The sequence below is a fragment of the Nothobranchius furzeri genome, chromosome 2, assembly GCF_043380555.1.
Source record: "Nothobranchius furzeri strain GRZ-AD chromosome 2, NfurGRZ-RIMD1, whole genome shotgun sequence".
In the NCBI taxonomy this organism is placed as follows: domain Eukaryota; kingdom Metazoa; phylum Chordata; class Actinopteri; order Cyprinodontiformes; family Nothobranchiidae; genus Nothobranchius; species Nothobranchius furzeri.
The window spans coordinates 78350100-78373391 of record NC_091742.1 but is presented as its reverse complement, the minus strand read 5'-3'; positions in this window follow the sequence as shown (position 1 = coordinate 78373391).

Here is a 23292-nt window from a genome sequence, read left to right as displayed (position 1 = left end):
TCAGTAAGCACTTCCTCCCTCAGGGTGGCAGGCAACACTATCTACAACACCCCCTCAGCCTCCCGGGGGAGCCAGATCTGCCGGTACAGGACCCCATCCTTCTCCACCAACCGGTCCCACTGTTTGAGGAGGACCAACGCAGCCGGAGACAACTGGTCTTTCCTCACGGGTGGGATGTCTCTTTTCCATCCAAAATGCCCTGATTTCACTAAGGACTGGATCAGCTTGCTGTAAAACACAAAGGTCAGCCTGACTAAAATGAGGCAATGCAAAGACAGCAGCCTGAGCCACCTCAGACTGGTCAGCCTGTCAAACCTGCTGCAGTGGCATTGGGAGGGGTGTTCCTGGGAGCATTGAAGCTAGCTCTTGTCTGCCGGGTGGATTTTGTCTAGACAACGCATCTGCGTTTCTGTTGCTCCTCCCCGGGCGGTACTTTATTTCAAAGTCAAAGGAAGCCAACTGGGCAGCCCAATGCTGCTCAGTGGCCCCCAACTTGGCAGATGATAGGTGGCTTAGCGGGTTATTATCTGTGTAGACAATACACTGATGGCCCAGCAAATACTCCCTAAACTTTTCAGTCATTGCCCACTTGAGTGCCAAGAACTCCAACTTCATGGAGCTATAGTTGGCCATGTTGCGCTCAGGGGGCCGCAACCCTCTGCTAGCGTAGGCTACAGGCCTCACCTGCCCTTGCTTCTCCTGAGATAGTACTGTGCCTAAACCCCCATAACTAGCGTCCACCTCCAAAATAAAAGGGAGAGAGAAGTCGGCATAGGCTAGCACCGGTGCAGTGACCAATTGACCCTTTAAAGCGTCAAAGCTGTCGTTACACAACCTGGTCCAGCACTCGCCAATCTTCTGCCCTTGCCTCCGGCCAGACTTTGCTATCCCCAGCTCCGCAACCAGCCTGTGAAGGGGGGCAGCCAACTTGGCAAACCCCTCCACGAACTGTCGGTAATAGCTGGCAAATCCTAGGAATGACCGCAGATCTGACACCGTCACAGGGATAGGCCAGTTTGCCACCACTTCAACCTTAGAAGGATCTGTTGAAACACCCTTGTCCGAAATCACATGCCCTAAGTACTGCACCTCCTGTCGAAAGAAAGTGCACTTGGGCAGCTTTGTCTTAAGCCCCTCTCTTTGCAGCCGCTCCAGCACCATCTCCAGCCTGTCCAGGTGTTGCTTGATGGTGGAAGAGTAAACAACAATGTCATCCAAATATAACAATGAGGACTGGCACCATTGGTCTCCAAAGAGTCTTTGCATTAGCCGTTGGAAGGTGCTGGGGGCCTTACAAAGACCAAAAGGCATGCGGTTCCATTCGAACAACCCAAAAGGGGTACAAAAAGCTGTTTTGGGCTTATCTGTTTCAGTAACAGGTACCTGGTTGTAGCCACTGGCTAGATCTAAAGTGGAAAACCAGCGAGGACCACTCAACGCATCGAGCGACTCCTCGATACAAGGGAGGGGGAAGGCATCCTTTCTAGTTTTGCTGTTTAGGTGCCTGTAGTCCACACACATGCGCAGACTCCCATCCTTCTTCCGTACCAGCACTATGGGGGAAGCATATGGACTGCTGCTCTCCCGGATTACCTGGGCCTCCAGCAGGTTGTTAATATGCTCCCTGACCACCTCATAGTCTGACGGTGGAATGCGCCTAAAGCGCTGCCAGACAGGGGCCTCGTCCATGAGTGGAATGTCATGGGAGAGCTTTGTGCACCCCAGGTCTCCATCACGTTCTGAAAAAACAGAAGCATATTTTAACAGCAGAGACCTCACACTATTCCCGTCCTCTCCTGTCAAAGCAGGTAGCTCCAGAGCCTGCAGCTGAGTCACTACCGACTCCGAGACCGCCTGAAATGAGACAACAGCTGACCCAGATGGTATCTCCATTAAGCCAGCTGGCGGACTAGTAACCAAAACCCTCGTCAGGGTTCCAACCTTAGTGCGCGGGTACAGCCAAACATCCGTGTTGCCAACGTTAATTATCGGGACATAAACTTTACCTTTCTGTGCTTGCACCAAAGATGGAGAGGTGAGTAACCCGGAAGGGAGGCCAAACACTAGGGGCTCAAACAACACAGGTAAACCGGTGAACTGTTCCGAGCACAAGGTGGCCACGTGCCCGTCGGCGCAGCACCTTAACTACTCCCGAGGTTTGTTGAGGAATGTCTCCCTTACCCTGGTGACACCTCTGCAATGCCTGGACAACAGGCACAGGGCCCCTGACACAGGGGGTTGCTCAAACAAAGCCATCCCATGCTGGCCAAAACATTCGCTGTAGCACTTGTGGATGATATTCATCCCCACGATGCCAGGAAAACCAGAGGTACCACTCGGGGGGTCTTTGACCACCAACACACCACAATTTGTTAGTGATCTACCACATAACTCTACAGTAAGCTCCAGGTAGCCAATATAAGGGATAGCCAACCCATTGGCTGCCTTGAGCTGCAACCAGTTACAGAACTGCAGTTGGTCCATCCCCCAAGGCTCAAAATGCTGCCGGAAAAAGCCCTCGGTGACCGTAGATACCATAGAACCGGTATCAAACAAACATGGTAAATTTACGCCTCCCATTAGTACCTCCACATGGGGGCAATCTGACACCAACTTCGAGGCTTCTCCCTGACTAGCAGCAACCAGTTGTGAGCCACTAACTATACCCCCCGAACTGTGGCTCGGCCGTTCGGCGGGCTCTAGTTTTCCGATTGCCTTGCAGTAGGACGTGGTGGCTGGGTGGGCTGGGGACATGAGACTCTAACCCCATCGCAGTCACTGGCATAATGCCGTGCTTGCTGACACCGTCGACATATTATGGGGCCGTGATTAGTGGGGCGAGGTTTTTTTCATGTACCCTGCAGCGAAGAAACATCTTGAGCAAGTTTATTTATTTGATCTTGTTGGAGTTTTAGCATCTCCATTATCTCACTCAACTCAGCAGCTGGGAAGAAACCAGGGCCACCTGCAGCGGGGGGACACTGCACACCATACTGGAGACCTAACACTGAGGGCATGGAGTGGGCACGGCCTCTAGGCCCTCCCGATATCCCCTCCCGCTCCCACCGAATGGCCTCTGCTCGGACTTCTAATAGTGTAGCCGAAGGCCTCCCACCCACAAACTGCTTCAATGCACGGCGCAAGGACCCATCTACCACATATTCTACGAACTGGTCTCGTAACAACACCTCGGCATTTACCATTTCGCTGGGGGCCTGCTGCTGCACTGCAGCCATGAGGGCCATTAAAGCTAGGGAAAATTCCTGTAATGTCTCCTCTTCCTGTTGGCGGCGTGAAAAGAAAGCCTCCTGCAAAGCCACATAGGAGTCTGAGCACCCATAAGGTTTTTAGATAGTACTCACAGTCCGACACGCCGGAGTCTGGTACACAATGGCGCTTCACACAAGAAGCAGACGTTTGAGCCAAAGTAAAAGATCGCTGTAGCGCCACCTCAGGCCCTATTTATATTAGCGCCTTCCCTCAATGATAGGTCGTCCAATTACTTGGTGGCAGGTGACTCATCCCACTACATGTATAATCCAAGCTGATGTGCTTCTTTCCGCTCTGGCTGGGAGGTGGGCGGAGCGGTGAGCTTCACCTGCAGCGGATGGGATGGGCAGGCTCAGTTCTCTCTCCCTGAACAGTGACACCAAAATGACAAGCTTTTATTGTGAAATAAAGCCGATTCTGATGGAGCTTCAGTCCTGAATGTGTTTTGTCTTGTTTTCACTCATCAGCCACAGATCGCTCGCTACTCAAGCTCACAGCAAGCTGGGCTTTCTACCGCGGTGACTCACTCACACGCCCCTCTCCTACATTAGTTGGTTACGGGGTGAATTAATTCACCGTGTTACTAGTGTGTTTTTTCTGTTTGGGAGATGAACCCTTCTCCTTAACCAGGTCAAAATTCCTCAAACGTATTTTTTTCCTACTGGCTGATAAAAATGTATTGAATAGAACAGAATAGATTTACTAGTCCCACAGTGGGGACATTCACTCATTACAGCAGCACGTACACTTAAAGAATAATAACAAGATTACAGTAAAACTGATTCCAGCCATGTTTGCTTTCACAACGTCAATAACTTCATGCTGGTGACCCACATGAACATAATCCTCTGTTTAGTGGATGCAGTTACATCAAGAAGTTAACTTAACATGATAGATTCTTTTTCTTGGCAAAATACAATACCTGGTTATATTATGAATGACCCTAGATGGATTTTAAATAATTTTACATTAATTATAACTAAAAGTTCCCAGGAAGCATTTGTGACATGTAGCTGTAACTCTTTACTGCTGATAGATAGATGATGAGTCCTTGTAACCCTGACCTGATGAAGTATAAATAAGTGAGCATGATGATGGAGAGAGCAGCAGGGAAACAGTGAGAGGGAAGAAAAAAGTAAACACAAAGAATCTGGCTGGGACCCGAAATAAACAGAAATCACTTCCTCCCATGGCTGTACCACAACAATCAAGGTGGGAATCAAGCATTACAATTTATTTCAAGTTAAATATATATATTTTTATTTAATTTTAATTAAGCAATAATCTGTTTTACACACTCCTGCTGGAATGGTCACCAAAAAACATACAGTCTCATGTCTCAGAACGACCGTCTTCATACGTCTCTGCACCGCCCCACCCCCAACCGACTGACAGCCCACCAGGGCCAGATTAACACTTCATTGTACCCTGGGCAACAATATTCAAGAGCCCCATCATCACGACCCAAGGATCACCATAATATGGTCACATACAGAATATTTTACTGTAATATGCAGTAAATATACTCAATACTTGAATGCCTGACATCACGTAACCCACTCATGGTAACCTTTGACACACCTCGTGTGGACTGACCAATGAGGAGAGGGTCTTAACTTGAGGCCCTCTCTTCATTGGTCAGTCTGCATGAGACTGTCTCTCTTGCACCCTACACCGGGTTCGGCGCTGCCGGGCCCGGTACCGGCAGGTTGGGCCGATGAGACAACAAAAGCACTCAACCACCACCGCCCACCAAATCACCAACACCTCCAGAGGCCTGCAAGTCTTCTGTTTGATCTTCTTTCACTGTAGGTCAGTTTGAGGTGGTGGGTGGCATTGTCGCATGCTCCCGAAGATCAGAGCCACAGACAGAAGTGGCAAAGGAAGAGGACACAACGGGAGGGGCCACATGGAGAGCAAAGATAATAATAATAATAATAATAATACATTTTATTTCAAAGCGCCTTTCAGGACACCCAAGGTCACTTTACACAAAACACGTAATAAAATACAATAAAACAATAATAAAACCCAAAGAAGAAAAAACAGAGAGAAACATTTCAATAAAATCAGAGGTTGTAGGCAGATTTAAACATATGTGTTTTGAGTTTTGATTGGAAAAGGGTAAAACTGTCGATGTTCCTGATGTCTGGGGGAAGTGAGTTCCAGAGTCGAGGAGCAGAGCGGCTGAAAGCTCTGCTCCCCATGGTAGCGAGACGGGCAGAAGGAACCGCAAGATGGATGGAAGAAGAAGATCTGAGTGAACGGGACGGGGTGTGAATACTTATAAGGTCTGAGATATATGGAGGAGAGAGGTTGTGGATTGCTTTGAAGGTATGGAGGAGAATTTTGAAGATGGGCCTGAATTTAACTGGGAGCCAGTGGAGCTGCTGGAGAACCGGCGTGATGTGGTGAAAGGAAGGGGTTCTGGTGATAATACGGGCTGCTGAATTCTGGACCAGTTGCAGTTTATGAAGGAGTTTGTTGGGGAGACCATAAAGAAGTGAATTGCAATAGTCGAGACGGGAGGTGACGAGGCTGTGGACGAGAATGGCGGCAGTGTGAGGGGTCAGTGAGGGACGAAGACGGTTTATGGAACGTAGATGGAAGTATGCTGACCGAATTAAGTTATTAATGTGAGCTTGAAAAGAAAGTGAGCTGTCGAGAATGACACCCAGACTCTTGACATGAGGTGAGGGGGAGACTGTGGCACTGTCAATAGTTAAAGAAAAGCTGTCAGATGTTGAGAGGGTGGAGTTAGTGCCAACTAGAAGAAGTTCAGTTTTATTGCCGTTGAGTTTGAGGAAATTAGAGGTGAACCATGATTTGATTTCAGAGAGGCAGAGTGTAAGGGAGGATGGTGGGAGAGTTGAGTTGGGCTTACTGGAAATGTAGAGCTGGGTGTCATCTGCAAAGCAGTGAAACTGGATATTGAATTTGCGGAAGATTTTGCCGATAGGGAGGAGATATACTATGAAGAGGAGGGGCCCCAGGACAGAGCCCTGGGGCACACCTGACTTGACTGGGGAGGGTTCTGAGGTAAAGGATTTTAACTGGATGAACTGAGTGCGGCCAGTAAGGTAAGATTGAAACCAGCGGAGGGGGGTGTGAGTGATGCCTAAGGAATAGAGTCTATTAAGGAGGATGGGATGAGAAATGGTGTCAAAGGCCGCACTCAGATCGAGGAGAATAAGAATAGAGATTAAATGATAAAGATAAAGATAAGCGGAGCCCAGCGGAGCCTGCTGATGCGAGTGAAATCGAGGCAGGTGAAGACAGGAAGGGAGCCAACTGAAGAAAGCACCACAGGATGTGAAGCCCCTTTGAAGACAGCTCGAGCTTTAGAAGGATCTGAAACTGTCCTACAAATGATAAATGATTACTTTGTTTTACTATCTTGTGACGCAGATGACTAAAGATTACTTTGTTTAGTTGTCTTAAAGTTAAATCATATATACGTCACTCTGAAAAAGTGCTTGTAACATGAAAATGCTAAACAATGGAAAATGCTTTGCTTAGCAGTTTTTAGAACATATATAAGAACAAGTTAGAAGTAGAAGGACGAGAGCACGCACGTATGTATGCATGCACGTACGCACGCAGCGCGAGGTCACGGCAACGAGAGACGGAGAGTCTACAGTAGCTGTTTTTCCTCTTAGATAGTTAGACGCAGCATACTCATAAAAGGATATTTAATCTTGGATTTACCCTTTTATATCTTTTGAATTTTGGAATAAACTTTTTTGAAAAAGGATTCTCATTCATTGGATTTTAAGGGACAATTTGATCTCTTTGAGTGGGAGCTCCGGCCCTGGCCTAACAGGAGTGGAGGTAAGCCACCTTATTGCTTGTACCTGCTTCACAGGACTTGTTTTTCAGGGTGTGACAGATTAATAAAAGATACCTTAGGCTAATGGGAGTTTCATCTCCCCCTCTCTCTTGAGTATCGGGACATGCCTAAGGGTGATAAGCCATGATAGTTCGTTGGTTCAAACAGGCTCTTTTTGCACCAAAAAAGTCTCTGTTAAGCGTGGGAAGGAACCATTTCAAAGGGTGGATTAATTAGATTAATTGATAAATCTATGTTAGCCTGATCAACTAACTAGTAATCATTTTCTAGTTACCACCGCCCACTTTGCTGACGGAGACGCAAATTAACCCTGATAGGACCCAAATAATAGTCAGTAAGATTGGCCAACTCTGAACTACCGCCTTAGTATCCAAAACCACTGGATAACAGGATTTAAAGGGGAGTGAATTAATACAGGAGAACAAGAACGGCAATTCCATTCCAACCTTTAAAATAGGAACAAGTTTTAATTGAGAAAGTCCATCCCAGGGTCTGATACAATAATACTCACCACGGCCTCAACCTCCCTGAGAAAAGAGCGTAACTCGAGGATCTAACGGAACCTCTTAAAGGGCACGCTCGCATCATGGCGCCCAACTTCGGGGCGTGGTGAAGGTCAAATATTGGATACCGGACTAACCGAAATAAGACTGGTTTCTAGGCTGATAAAGGCTCGTGCACCAAGGACCTTGTATGCTTATAACTTTGGAGTAAGTGAAAAACCGCACCAATCTCTCGAAAAGGAAAGAGATAGGGAGAACGGAGGATTAACTGAAAGAAAAAGTAGAAAGAAACAACGGCTTTCCGACGCGAGAAAAGCCAAGGTTGAACTAGGAAGAAAAAAATAAAAATAAAAATGACAAATAATAAAAAATAAGAACGTAAAAAATGAATAAATAAAAATAAAATAAAATAAAAATAAAGAATAATAAAAAACTTTTAACCAGTCATGGCAGATAGATCTTTAACAATAAAGCCGGAGAATATTCTCCCTAATGTGAGATTCGTAACCGGAGAAATAACCACATATCAAGGTGGATCGCAGGGCATTTTAGCAGTGTCCTGTAACCGGAACTTTCAAAATGCAGGAGGAACAGCTCGGGCGGCAGCAGAGCGCTGTCCAAATGCTGAAGCCCAAGTAAGAAATGCTCATGTTTTTCCGTTGGTCGGGGATTTAGTGCTCATGGGAGAACAACGTAACAACCCCTCTTTCAGCCAAGTGGCATGGTGCTGTTGGGAGAATCCAGCAAGCCTCACTAGGGAAGAACAATATGAGATCCTTCTGGGTCTGCTGGAGCAACTCCCAGCCGGACCGGAACCTTTAATTCTGACTCCTTTTGGGGTCGGTCAGTACCAATGTGACCCAGGAGCAATGTACTCGGCTATGGCAGAATTCATGACTCAACAAGCTAGCAGTAGAATAATATACTTTTTAACCAAAACCAAAAATGAGGCAGTTCAGATGAGACAGGCGCTATGTAATCGACTGGGAGTCACGGAGCTTCAGGCGGAAATGTACCGAAGGAGAGCTGCGGTTGAACCCTCATTATCTTGGGATGAGGATCCACCAGTGCCTAGCGCCCCCCCCCCCCCCCACCCCCCCTTTATATCCAGTGATCCGTGGGGAACTCTCCGCGAGCCTCGGCTCCGAAAAAGGATTCCCCGCACCCCCACCGATGCCGCCACCCACTCCCCCGCCCGATGACTCGGTTCGGCCAGCGCGGTGGAACCCGTTCCTCCCCCTGCCGAACCACACCCCCCCTCCAGTGTTCGTAAAGGGCTCGAGGAGACCACCCACCGAACAGCATGGTTCAGTGTGGGAGAAGGAAGAGAGACAGGGACCGTTAGGGCCCGAAAGAACACTAAACCCAATTCCTTTTCCCAGGTTAGAACCCCATAGCTCCGCAGTATCTCAGAGTCATGTTGTGATAGGTCAAGAGCCGGTAATAATTTTATCAGGCAAGAAAATAGATGAAGAACTCCAAGAAGAAGATGTGTTGATCTTTCTGAAAGATCCGCAAAGCTCTGCGGGTACCACTTCCTCCCTGAGCTCCTTGAGGAGACTCCTAGGAGGGAGAGGCAGAAGTTCTATGATCCCATTAGTGGATCGTAATAATGAAGGAGGAGAAATAACTACTCTTTTAGACAGGCAGCTAGGAAATCTGCAGGGACGCATACGGGCTACTTCCATAATGAATGTGGACCCGAGCAGCCCTGATCTCACCTTCTACCAGGCTTGGGAACGAGTGGTGTCAGAGGCCCTGGATTTAGGAGCACGGAGACTAGTGTTGAAGCTCGATTACAAACCCCAGGTGTGCCGGATAAATGAGGCATTCGGTGCAAGCCTAGTAGTCTACTCTGAAGCCTCTAGCAGACTGGAAGATATCCCGGTAGTAATTCTGGTAGAAAAAACAACCCTGCCCCGAGTAGAGAAGAAACTCAAAAAATGCTTTGAGGACAGGAATAGAAGCAGTGAGAGTGAGACTGATTCTGAGGGAGAAGAGCACGGGCCCCAACTGGTGGTGCGCAGCACACCAAGGAGGACGCCCAGATCAGAGCACGGGTCCCAACAAAGGTGCAGCACTCGAATCTCGGGTGGCAAAACACCTGAAAGAGTGACTTGGCTCTCCCCAGTAACAGCCCATGAGAAGAGTGACAACAGAGAAAGTGTAGTGCAGCCTCCCCAGCCGGCAGTGAAAGAGGACAGGACAAATCCCATTTCTTATGGCATAAGAGGACTAAATAAAAACAGCCGCCCGGTGCAGATAAAATATTATGATCCGCAGGCACCTCCTAACATAGGCCCAGGAGAGCGAATCCAGAAGAATGGGCCAAAATGACAAAAGACGAAAGGGACAAGCTGATCCAGTCCATAAAGGACTGGGATGCAAAATACAGCTCCAAGAACCGAGCTCCCCAGCAACAACAAAAGTAGAAGTCATTGAGGCGCTCTCATCCCACACATATTGGGACGGAGAATGGCTCAAAGTAAAGTATGAAGATAAAAAATATATCTTAGATACTGGAGCTTTAATATCGGTGAAGCGTGAGAATAATCTGATGGAACAAATAGGATACAAAAATGTAATACTAGCAGATGGTACAATTCGTAGCATGGAAGTTCACAAGGACAAACAGGGGATTCTTTATATAAAAGGAACGGAGAACTTAATTAGTTTAAAAGACTTAGTCACACTAACAAAGGACCCAGCACTGCGAGTGAATTTTCTAGGTGAACTGGATATGACCAAACTCGTTGAGGAACAGCTGGAGAAATCTAGTCTAGACCCAGACAGACTCAGAAAAATAATAGAGAAAGGAAATTGGGCTACACATAAAAATGATTGTGGTAGAGTGAAAGAGCAGTACGTGATCAGAGGAGCCATGCCTGCAAGGGAAGCTCAGTATCCAATCAGAGAAGGGAAAGATGAGATCAGATGCACGCTCAGTGAGCTCTGTGACAAAGGGATAATAGAGGAAAAGGAAGTATTGTCCACGTGCCTCCGTATTCAAGCGGTCCCTAAGCCTGACGGAACTTACAGACTAGTACACAACTTAAAAGGGCTAAATAGAGTGTCTCCACACGATGTACGAAAGACATTTGACCCATACATGCAGCTCCGAAACATGCCTGTTAAAAATATAAAACATGCATTGATCTGGCGAACGGTTTTTGGTCTGTCCCTCTAGCGCAAGAAAGCCGAGCTAAAACAGGGTTCACGTTTGAGGGGAAGTACTACGAGTGGGCCGTCTTGCCTCAGGGATATGTAAATTCGCCCAATGCGTTTCAAGGCGTAGTACAGTCGTACCTGAAAGGATTACCTGTTGTACAGTATATCGATGACATATTTTTCACAGATGACGATGAAAGTGAGCACCTGAAAACCTTGGATGAGGTGGTGACCCGATTGACATGTGCAGGTTTCAAACTTAACTTAAAGAAGAGTCAACTAGGACGCACGAAAGTTACGTTCCTCGGATTTGAGATATCAGACTCGGTGTCAGTACCTTCTACCTATTTGCAGAACATAACGCCCCCACATGACCTACTCACATTGGAGGGTGTTATCGGTCAACTCCAATATATATCCAGCAACGTTCGTGAGTTCCGGAGTATAATTGACCCTATAATGTCACTTAAAAAGGGACTCAGAACGAAAGTAGGCCAAAAGCTAGTGACACACAACCGTAAACTGAGTTCACAGGAACTTGAGACTTATCAAACGGTGATGGATAAAATAGGAGCTAATCTGGTGAACCTTACGAATAGAGAAGACAGTGAGCCACTGGCCGTAAGAGTAATCGTAGGACAAGACTTCACTGAGTGCCTATTTCAGAACTATGACAGCAAGGGTTTAATAACATGTAAAGGTTATAAGCTCGCACCAACAGAGAGTCGTTACACGCCAAGTGAAAAAGTGCTGACCACTCTGATGAAACACAAAGATATGATGTTCGCTCTGGCAGGATCACAGAAAATCGTAATTCAAACCACAGATTATATGATCAAAGAGCTCAGAAAAGACCTACTGCCACAAGCATGAGCAGTGATGCCAAGGAGGGCTAAATGGGAAATGCTTTTAGCAAATCCACAGATCCAAATAGAAGGGGACACAAAATTAAAACCTGCAAAGAAGGAAATCTCTAGGCCCATAAACCCAGAAGCAGTTTACTACACAGATGGGTCGAAAAGAGAAGGGGATGGAGACACATGCAAGTGGGGGTTTGTGAGACAGATAAGAGACAGGAAATACCAGCAAGCAGGGCAAGTGATCGGTTCGGCCCAAACAGCAGAGCTGACAGCAGTGGTAATGGCACTTGCTGACGCAAGCAAACTCAAGCTGAGAGCAGTGAGATTGGTTACAGACTCCAAGTACGTGAAGGGTGGTTTAGATGAGCATCTGCCGTTCTGGGAAGTTAGAGATTTTCAAAAGACTGATGGGGAAAAGCTTGAGCATGCTGATTTGTGGACACTTATCTCGTGCTACTTGAAGAAATTAAAAATAGTGGTAACACATGTGAACAGTCATACAGGAGGTGTAGGAGCAGATGAGCTGGGAAATGCAGAGGTGGATGAACTGGTGCAGGCTCGAGGTTTGTTCCTACCTACGGCGTTCTTACAGAATAGAACTCCCGCAGGTGATGAAGAGCTAGTCATCCATGCTCATGAGGTGTATGGACATGTAGGAGCGCAGCGCTTACGTGAGATTTTCAAAAAGGAAAAGATTCATGTACCTAAATTAAGAGAACTAACAGCACAAGTGAAAGCTAAATGTGAGCAGTGTAAATTAAAAGGAGGTGCTCAGCCAGTACATTATGACCAACTGCCCATCACGTGTGAAGAACCGGGTGTGCATTTCAGCACAGATGTGGGAGAGTGTGCAACTAGAGGAGTAAAAGGGCATAAGTTCTTTTTAGTAATAAAAGATAATGGTCCAGGAGATCAGAGCAAAGTGGTACCCCTAAAACGAGTAACAGGTAACACGGTGAGCATGTCTTTATCTCTACACCTGCCCCTGACCTGTAAAACACTTCGTTCAGATGGAGGGCCTGAATTTAAAAATAACAAAGTTGCTTGTCTGCTGGAGTCAAGGGGTATACAACACGTTTTTTCTATCCCATATGAATCCCACACAAACAGAGTTGCAGAAAGAGCAGTTAGGATGGTAAAAAATCATATTCTTACCAACCTAGACTCCCACTGGGACACTCCCGAGGGAATTTCAGAACTGAATGTCATTCTAAATAGGATCAAACTGAAACGAGCAGAGAACGACACTAACCCGGAACCCGTTTCTGTGTTACAGAAGGGGCAAACCATTTGGGTCAAACGGGGACCAAACCAGAAGGGAAATTGCATTAAACATAACGTGAGTGGACCGCATCAAATACATAACGTAACAGGAAACGTGGTTGTAACTGAGACTGGCATGCGCGTTCATCCTCATCAAGTTATAAGATAACTTCTCATAAAAATACTTGATTGAAAGCCATGGCTGGATTAAAACCTAGTACTGGAATGGATTGCTCGAACCTGGTTAATTCCGGCCTGATCATGGTGTCAAGAGGAGGGTCTGTCGCATCCTGTAAGGTGGCCATGTTTCCTAGTTTCACAACTTCCCCAACTGGTTACCGATACGCTCAGTGGAGGGGTTGGATTCCGGGAACATGTATTATGTGTGGAAACCATTGCTCCTTAATTAGGTGGTCGGGGCTCCGGGAGGAGAAGCCGTGCTACCTGGAAAGGGGCGCTGACTTGCATCTGGGGGCATTGGAACTCTCTGCCCCAATTAAGATTTGTTTTTGCAGAAGCTGCTTGAGACATGAGCCTGGCATCCGCTCATGGCAGGTGTGTGAGTGCACACATGGAGGCGAAAGCAAAGAAGGTTGCTGCTTTATAAGACATGGCATTTTGACTACCTGCTTACCTATATGCGAGCCCAGCCTGTTCTATGTGGGAGAGCTGCTCAGGGACCCTAGCCAGGTGAAAACAGTTAGGGACTTGTGGGTGGAAGCTTACCCATTCATCATCAAGCAAGAAACCAAAGTAGTAACAGCTCAGTAGTGGTCAGTATGTGTAAGTGAAGTCCCGTCCCGTCCATCTGAGGGAGAGATGCGCATGCGCTGACGGCCGATTACCGGACACAGCAGCGTTTGAAGCTGATGGCAGCTCGTTAGCAAACATTCACAAACAATTCAGATGCATTTTTGCCTAATTTAAAAACTGACAACGCAAAAAAATAATCTGGTAAGTATAACTCGCTCAATCTGGAGGTAAGTGAAGAAAATTTAGAAAGTTTACAGAACTTTATTGACGGAGTTTTCGAGTTATTTGTTATGGGTCCGAAGAAATCAGCGGGTGAACCTGAAACACCTGGGACGAAGCGGAGCCGCCCTCAGGACTCGCCTGAGGCCTCATCTCCCCGGAAGGACATATTGGAATTATTAGAATCCATAGATAAACGGCTTGTGGGATTTGAGGGGCGTCTTCATCTGCTTGAGGTTCTGCACCAGGAGTTTCAGAACCTCCGCCAGTCCCTGGAATTCAGCCAGGAGCAGGTGGAGCGGCTCGCTGCTGAGAACACGTCTCTGCGGGAGTCCGTTTCTTCCCTGGAGGAGGGAATGACGCGGATCACCCAGGACAACAAAACTCTGAAGGAGACGGTTTTGGACCTTCAGGCCCGTAGCATGAGGGATAATTTGGTGTTTGCAGGTCTGTCGGAGGAGGTGGGAGGGGCCGAGGACTGCGAACGCACTGTTAAACACTTTCTCCAGACCCAAATGAAGATACCCGAAGAAACGGTAAAAAACATCACCTTCGACCGAGTACATCGCCTTGGAGCTAAAAGAGGGGACAGCAGACGACCTCGTCCCATCGTGGCTAAATTTGAACATTTTAAGCAGAAGGATCTGGTTAAAAGTCACGGAAGAGAGCTCAAAGGCAAAGACTTCAGCGTTAATGACCAGTTTCCTAAGGAAATCCTGGATCGGCGCAGAGTTCTCTTTCCGCTGCGTAAAAAGTTTATCCAAGATGGGAAGAGAGCTGTCATCTCAGTGGATAAGCTTTATGTGGATAATAAACTTTACAAGGAGCGAGGAGTGACAGACTGGCTGTATTAGCCCAACATCAGGTCAGACCTTTATTTTTCTTATCAGATTCACTGGGTTTGAGCACGTCAGTAATAAACAGCTGCTAGATCCGTGTTTTAGATGATGAGTTCACCTGTTCATCATCACCTCACACCCCATCACCTTTTCTTTTTAGTTCTTTCTTCTTTTTTAACCTGTTTCTGTATTTTCCTTTCCTCTTTTTATCTGCTTCTTTACACCTGTATGGCACAACCACACAACTTTCCAACACTGCGTCAGACTCCACACACACACACACACACACGCACACGCACGCACACACACAGACACACACATGCACACACAGACCCACACACACACACACACAGGAACACGCACACACACACACACACACACACACACACACACACACACACATACACACACACACACACACACACACACATGGATATATTTAAGTCACAACACAATATCATAATTTATGCGTCAAATAATACAACCACAAACACTGTTGAATCCTTATTATTATTTACTTTTCTGTTATTTATTAACATACTATTTTATACATTTAGATACTTATTCCATCTTATTCACATGAAGGCGTCATATTTTAGCTACTCACACACACATCTATGGGTGCACTAAGATTTGTCTCATGGAACGTACATGGAACTGGCTCAAGAGATAAAAGATTAAAGATTTTTGATCAGTTAAAAAGAATGCAAGCAGACGTAATATTATTACAGGAGACTCATAGATCTGCCACATCGGCAGATGAACTTAAAACACCTGAGTTTCCCAGCATGTTCTCTGCCTGCTATAACTCTAGGCAAAGAGGGGTAGCTATTTTAATACACAAAAACATCAATTTCACAGTACTGGACACAGTTTCTGATCCAGAAGGTAGATTTATAATGTTAAAAATAACTATACAGAACCAACGCTTATGTATTGTGAGCATATACTGTCCAAATATTGATGACCCTCCATTCTTTCATAATTTTTTCTCTGTACTCTCCGAACACTTGGACTGTCCACTTATACTTGGAGGTGATTTTAATCTTTGGATGCATTCCTTAGACAGGCTCAGTACAGCTGGGACTCGGCGCAATTGGCAATCCACTTATATAGTTAAACAGTACATGAGTGATTATGGGCTTTGTGATGCATGGCGATCTCTTCATCCTAACCGTAGAGAGTATACTTTTTTCTCACACGTCCATCACTCTCATTCACGTTTGGATTATTTTCTAGTCAGCAGCTCATTGCTGGCTGACATTTCAGACACTGAGATACACCCTATTGTTGTCAGCGACCATGCTCCGGTTTCTTTAACTCTAGTAAACAAGAAAGCAATCCCACCAAGCAAAAACTGGAGGTTTAATACATCACTGCTTAAAGATGAAGGTTTTATAGAATTTTTTAAAAAGGAGTGGGCTTTATATTTAGAACATAATGACCTGCCTGGAACATCAGCATCTATTCTCTGGGAGGCAGGAAAGGCAGTGATGAGAGGTAAAATAATCTCTTTCTCATCACATAAGAAAAAAACAGAAAATAAACGTATCCAGGAGTTAGAAGAAATCATTAAGTCTTTAGAGACATCCACAGAAGAAGAGTTACTGAGCAAATTACGTAAAGCTAAATTAGAACTTCATGGAATTATTGACAAAAAAACACAATTTTTAGCACAAAGACTACGAATAGAAAACTTTGAACATAGTAATAAATCCGGTAAATTTCTGGCCAGCCAATTAAAAATTAATAAAGAGAAAACTACCATATCTGCTGTTAAAGACTCAACTGGGAATATAGTTTATGACCCTGAAAGAATAAACAACACTTTCAGAGACTTTTACCAAACTTTGTACTCACCACAGATAAACCCATCAGATGACGAGATCGATGAGTTCCTTGATAGGTTAACACTTCCTAAATTAACAGACAGCCAAGTTGCAGTCCTGGACTCGCCACTAACATCAGCAGAGCTCCAAGAAGCCCTTAAATCCATGACTAATGGGAAAGCTCCAGGTCCAGACGGGTTCCCAGCAGAGTTCTACAAAGAATTCTGGACCATTTTGGCTCCAACATTTTTCAGAATGGTGAGGGAAATCGAAGAGAGCGGCAGATTACAGCCAAACATGAACTCAGCCAATATTAGTCTCTTGTTAAAACCAGGCAAAGACCCAGCATTTCCAACCAGCTATCGCCCAATTTCTCTTATTAATGTTGATCTCAAAATAATTTGTAAAGCCCTGGCAAAAAGATTAGAGAAGGTAACCCCCTTCTTAATACACCCTGACCAAACTGGTTTCATAAAGGGTAGACAGTCGTCCACTAATTCGCGTAGATTACTTAATTTGATAGATTTCTCTTACAGTAGAAATATAGAAACTAGTATATTATCTCTAGATGCAGAAAAGGCTTTTGATAGAGTTAACTGGAAGTTCTTATTTGCAACTTTACATAAATTTGGTTTTGGGAACTTCTTCATAAACTGGCTACAAACATTATACAGTTCGCCAATTGCACGTGTTAGGACGAACGACCAAATATCAGCTAGCTTCTGTCTTCAGAGGGGGACCAGGCAGGGATGCCCACTCTCCCCCTCACTGTTTGCTATCTTTATCGAACCACTAGCAGCAGCAATTAGGCAAACAACAGGTATTAAAGGGATAAAGTGTAATAAAATAGAACATAAGATCAGTCTTTATGCAGATGATGTTTTACTCTTCCTCCAGAATTCTCAATCGTCTCTGTCTCATTCAATAGAACTGATAAACTCTTTTTCAAAAGTTTCAGATTACTCTATAAACTGGTTAAAATCAACAGTTCTACCAATTAATTTCTCTTTTGTCAATTTACTTAATACTCAACTGGAGTCAGGTAATATCACATACCTGGGAATTAATGTCTCTCCCAAGTTAGCAGATCTAACCAAATTAAACTACATCCCACTTTTAAAGAAAGTGGAGGATGATCTTGCTAGATGGAAATCCTTACCAATATCACTGATGGGAAGAGTTGCTACAATTAAAATGATGGTCTTACCCAGAATAAATTACTTATTTTCAATGATCCCAAACAAACCACCAGCTGACTGGTTTAGATCTCTGGACTCCTCAATTACCAAATTCCTCTGGCAGGATAAACCTCCACGAATTAGCTTAAAAACGCTTCAGAAGAGCAAAGACAGAGGAGGACTGGATCTACCCAACTTTTATTATTATTTTTTAGCCAACAGGCTGCAATATATACCAAGATGGTTGCAAGATAACCCATTAGACGAGTCCTGGTTAGATATAGAACAGACACTTTGCAATACGATAGAGCTTTCAGACTTACCATTTATTAGCTCAAGCGTAAGAAAACATGAAGGCTTCAAAAGTATTAGTATCAGCACTTCTCTGACAGCATGGTGGGAGTATCTTAAAATGACAGAGTCTTCACTAGTACCATGCAGACGCACACCTATCTGGAATAATCCTGATATTTTGCAAAATAATAAAATGATGAACCTTCTGGACTGGAAAAATAAAGGAATCCTATACCTGGAAAACATATATGAAGGATTGGACTTCATCCCATTTAATAGAATAGTCTCCCAATTTGGAATAGAAAAGAATAGCTTTTTAGAATACCACCAAATCAAATCTGTAGTCAAACAAAAATTTAAGCTCAATAAAATAGAATTACAAACCCCGCCAAGGGTTTTAGACTTCTGCAATCTCAAACCCCCTAAACTACTGTCTAAAGTATATAAGACACTGTCCAAAATAGACGATAGAATAGCAATCCCTATTGAAAAATGGGAGGTGGATCTATCAGTCAGCTTTGACCAGAACTTCTGGTCCCAAACTTGTTTAAAAACTTTTAAAATGATCAGACACCCCAATTTACAATTAATTCAGTACAAAGTTCTACACAGAGTACACTATACAGGTCATCGGATGTTCAAGATGGGGTTTGTGTCGTCTGACATCTGTACACACTGCACAAACAACATTCCTGACAATTACGTTCATGCACTGTGGTCCTGTCCACCTGTCCAGGAATTTTGGGGTAGAGTATGTGAAGACCTGTCAAAGTCTCTGAAATGTCATATCCCAATCACCCCCTCTCTTTGTTTACTGGGAAACCTGGATGATGTCCCGATTGAAAAATCTTTGGTTCACGTGGTTCTGACTGCCATATGCATCGCTAAGAAAACTATCCTCTTGAATTGGAAAAATAGAGAAAATCTCTGCATTAACCAGTATAGAAATCTTTTGTTAGATCATATTGCACTTGATTTAGCCTCTGCTTCCACTTCAAATAAATCTCTCTGGGCTCCTTTGATCGGTTCCATCACATGGCGGTGATGGGGGGCCGTTGATGATGTCCTGCGGGATGATGTGGGTGGGGGGGTGGAGGGTCTGAGTTTGGAGTATCTGGATGTTCCCTGGGGATGGGTTCACTGGGGATGTCTGGCACTGGGGGGCCGTTCCCCCCCTCTGGAGGTGCTTGGGTTGCCTCGGGGGGTGTACTGCTGGCGGTTGTGAGTGGAGCCCCTTGGAGGTCTTGGCGGCGGCCATGGGTCACTGCCTGGCGGCTGCATTGCCCCTGGGTGGGTCTGGGTGGGGGCCTGGGGGCTCGGGGTGTTGGGGTGGCCGGCCCCGTGTGGGGATCTGGGCTGGGCCTTGGGGGTCGGGTCCCTACATGTACGCTGCCGGGAAGAAGGCAGGAATACGCAGAAGTACCTGGCCCGGGTTCAGGGGCGTAGGGCAGGCCCTGGCTCCTCTGTTGTCCCATCACAGGGGAGGGGGAGGTCCAGGAGGGGGAGGACCCAACCTTACCTGGATGTCTTATGTCTTATATATTCTGGAAGTTGTGCAAATGCAGGGATGGGCATAGATATTCTGCTGGGGTGGGGCTGGGTCGGCTCCCTCGGGCTCTGTGGGGCTCTGTGATGCTGCTGCTTTGGGCCCTGGCAGGATGGGCTGGGGTCTCCATGCCCTGGGCGGCGGTATGACAACGGAGGTGCCTATTGGGGTCAGTGGGGGAGCTGGCTCCCTGGAGGGCTAAGCCCTACCAGCCATTCCTCCCCATCCCCGTTTATTTCTCTCCTCCTGCTCCCTCACATCATCACACAAACATGCACATAGGACCTTGGGGGGTGGACAAGTCGAGGAGTGCGGGTATGGACCCCATTTCCGCATTCCTGTGGCTTCCTGCCCCCCAATTTTATTTGCACCTTATGCACTTCCACCGACGACATTCCACGCAAACATACACTTAGGGCCTTGGGAGTGAGCACATTCAACGGCACTTGGCAGGGGGAGTTCTCAGCCTCCTCCCGAGTGCCGGTGCCCACTTCGAATTTTAAACTGCATTTAGACACCAAGGGCTGTGGGTGCAAGTAGGGTGGTGCAGTGGCATCAGCTGGCATAGGCCAGAAAATGCCCGCACTGCCCGCTCACCACAGCAATAGAATACACCTCATTAACACACAACACTATGTTGGAGCAGGTGGAGGGAGACCAGGGGGTCTTAGCACACCTCTGTTGTTGCTTGGCTGCCTGGGGCTGGAGACTAGGAGGGAGATCTGGCCGTCTGGTTGGGGTCTGGGGTGGTGGGTTGCTGTGCTCGACGGTGGGCGGGGGAGCCTGCTCATCAGCACCCCAGCAGAAAGGGTCAAACTCTGGTAACCGGTGGTGGTTGTACCCCATGTGCAGCATTACCGGGACCAGAGTGAATAGGGTGTGTATGGGGAGCATGAATGGGTGTCCGGCGTGTATTTTTGTAAGTCTTTGGTTGTATGTGCATGTGTGAGCATGAGGGAGGGAGTGTGTGACTGTGTTTGTGTATGACTGTATATGTCAGGTGGGGCCTTTGACTCCTCCCTTCTCCTGGGACCTCCTTTGATGATATAGATCTTCGTCTCCCCTCCCCCCTGTCACACCTGGTGTGGGTGTGATGCCTTGGTCTGCCTGAGTGTTCGTGGCTCCCGGGTCAGGGAGTTTAAGATTTTTGGCATCTGCCTGATCAATCCCGGTGGCGGCCTGGGGGGGTCTGGGTCCCTGGGCTCTGCTGGGTCCCCGGCGGGGGTGGTCGCCCTTGGGTCCCGGGTCGCTGGGTCCCGGACTCGGCCGGCTAGGGGGTGGGAGGCTGCGGGCAGGCCTGAGGACTTGCCGCTGATATCTCCCGGGGCTCTGCCGGCTGCTGGTTGTGGCCTCCCGGGGCGATCCTCTGTGCCTCTCGAGGGGGGCGGGGGCCTTTCTGGTTGCGGGCTCCTTGGGGTTCCTGTGTTCTGGGGCAGCGCCTGGATCTCTGGGACTTGGAGCTCCCCCCCCCGTCTCCTACGCGTCTTTGGGGGGCAGATCTGTGGTCCCTCACACTCTCTATTGGACGCTCCTATAGATAAACCTTACATAAACAAGCGCATGTACACACACAGGTGCTCACATGGTGCTCTCATAAGTATGGGCTTGGGCACGTTCAACACATGTCTTAAGACTATGGTGGGCACTCAATGCACTGTGGTATATTATCGTGTGACTGTTTAGTTAAACAATGATTGATTATATATTTCTTCATCAAGTTGATGCAGTGATAGCTTGATTTTGTTATATTGGTGTTGTGTCCCATTTTTTTGTTATGTTTTGCTTTTTTCTCGTCTCATTTTGCAGGTCTAGAAGCAGACTCTTGTTCATTATTGTTTATTTTTGTTGAATCCCCCCCCCACCTAACCCCCTCTCTCCCCACCTTTTCTCTTTTCCTTTCTCTTTCACCTCTGTCTCCGTGTCTGGTCGAAATTACAAAGCATTCAAAAACAATAACAATAAAGTTTTAAATATCAGGTGCGACATTAAAAGCAGACTCTTTGATGCTCCACCTGAGACATTAAAAGCAGATGCTCTGATGCTCCACCTGAGAGTAAAACTGTAAGGCTTGTTACCAGCATTCAGACATCAATTCTGCTTGCTTCACAGCCAGACAGGACACGTTAATAAAAAAAAAAAAAAAAAAAAAAAAAAAAAAAAAAAAAAAAAAAAAAAAAAAAAAAAAAAGAAAATCGTAATTCAAACCACAGATTATATGATCAAAGAGCTCAGAAAAGACCTACTGCCACAAGCATGAGCAGTGATGCCAAGGAGGGCTAAATGGGAAATGCTTTTAGCAAATCCACAGATCCAAATAGAAGGGGACACAAAATTAAAACCTGCAAAGAAGGAAATCTCTAGGCCCATAAACCCAGAAGCAGTTTACTACACAGATGGGTCGAAAAGAGAAGGGGATGGAGACACATGCAAGTGGGGGTTTGTGAGACAGATAAGAGACAGGAAATACCAGCAAGCAGGGCAAGTGATCGGTTCGGCCCAAACAGCAGAGCTGACAGCAGTGGTAATGGCACTTGCTGACGCAAGCAAACTCAAGCTGAGAGCAGTGAGATTGGTTACAGACTCCAAGTACGTGAAGGGTGGTTTAGATGAGCATCTGCCGTTCTGGGAAGTTAGAGATTTTCAAAAGACTGATGGGGAAAAGCTTGAGCATGCTGATTTGTGGACACTTATCTCGTGCTACTTGAAGAAATTAAAAATAGTGGTAACACATGTGAACAGTCATACAGGAGGTGTAGGAGCAGATGAGCTGGGAAATGCAGAGGTGGATGAACTGGTGCAGGCTCGAGGTTTGTTCCTACCTACGGCGTTCTTACAGAATAGAACTCCCGCAGGTGATGAAGAGCTAGTCATCCATGCTCATGAGGTGTATGGACATGTAGGAGCGCAGCGCTTACGTGAGATTTTCAAAAAGGAAAAGATTCATGTACCTAAATTAAGAGAACTAACAGCACAAGTGAAAGCTAAATGTGAGCAGTGTAAATTAAAAGGAGGTGCTCAGCCAGTACATTATGACCAACTGCCCATCACGTGTGAAGAACCGGGTGTGCATTTCAGCACAGATGTGGGAGAGTGTGCAACTAGAGGAGTAAAAGGGCATAAGTTCTTTTTAGTAATAAAAGATAATGGTCCAGGAGATCAGAGCAAAGTGGTACCCCTAAAACGAGTAACAGGTAACACGGTGAGCATGTCTTTATCTCTACACCTGCCCCTGACCTGTAAAACACTTCGTTCAGATGGAGGGCCTGAATTTAAAAATAACAAAGTTGCTTGTCTGCTGGAGTCAAGGGGTATACAACACGTTTTTTCTATCCCATATGAATCCCACACAAACAGAGTTGCAGAAAGAGCAGTTAGGATGGTAAAAAATCATATTCTTACCAACCTAGACTCCCACTGGGACACTCCCGAGGGAATTTCAGAACTGAATGTCATTCTAAATAGGATCAAACTGAAACGAGCAGAGAACGACACTAACCCGGAACCCGTTTCTGTGTTACAGAAGGGGCAAACCATTTGGGTCAAACGGGGACCAAACCAGAAGGGAAATTGCATTAAACATAACGTGAGTGGACCGCATCAAATACATAACGTAACAGGAAACGTGGTTGTAACTGAGACTGGCATGCGCGTTCATCCTCATCAAGTTATAAGATAACTTCTCATAAAAATACTTGATTGAAAGCCATGGCTGGATTAAAA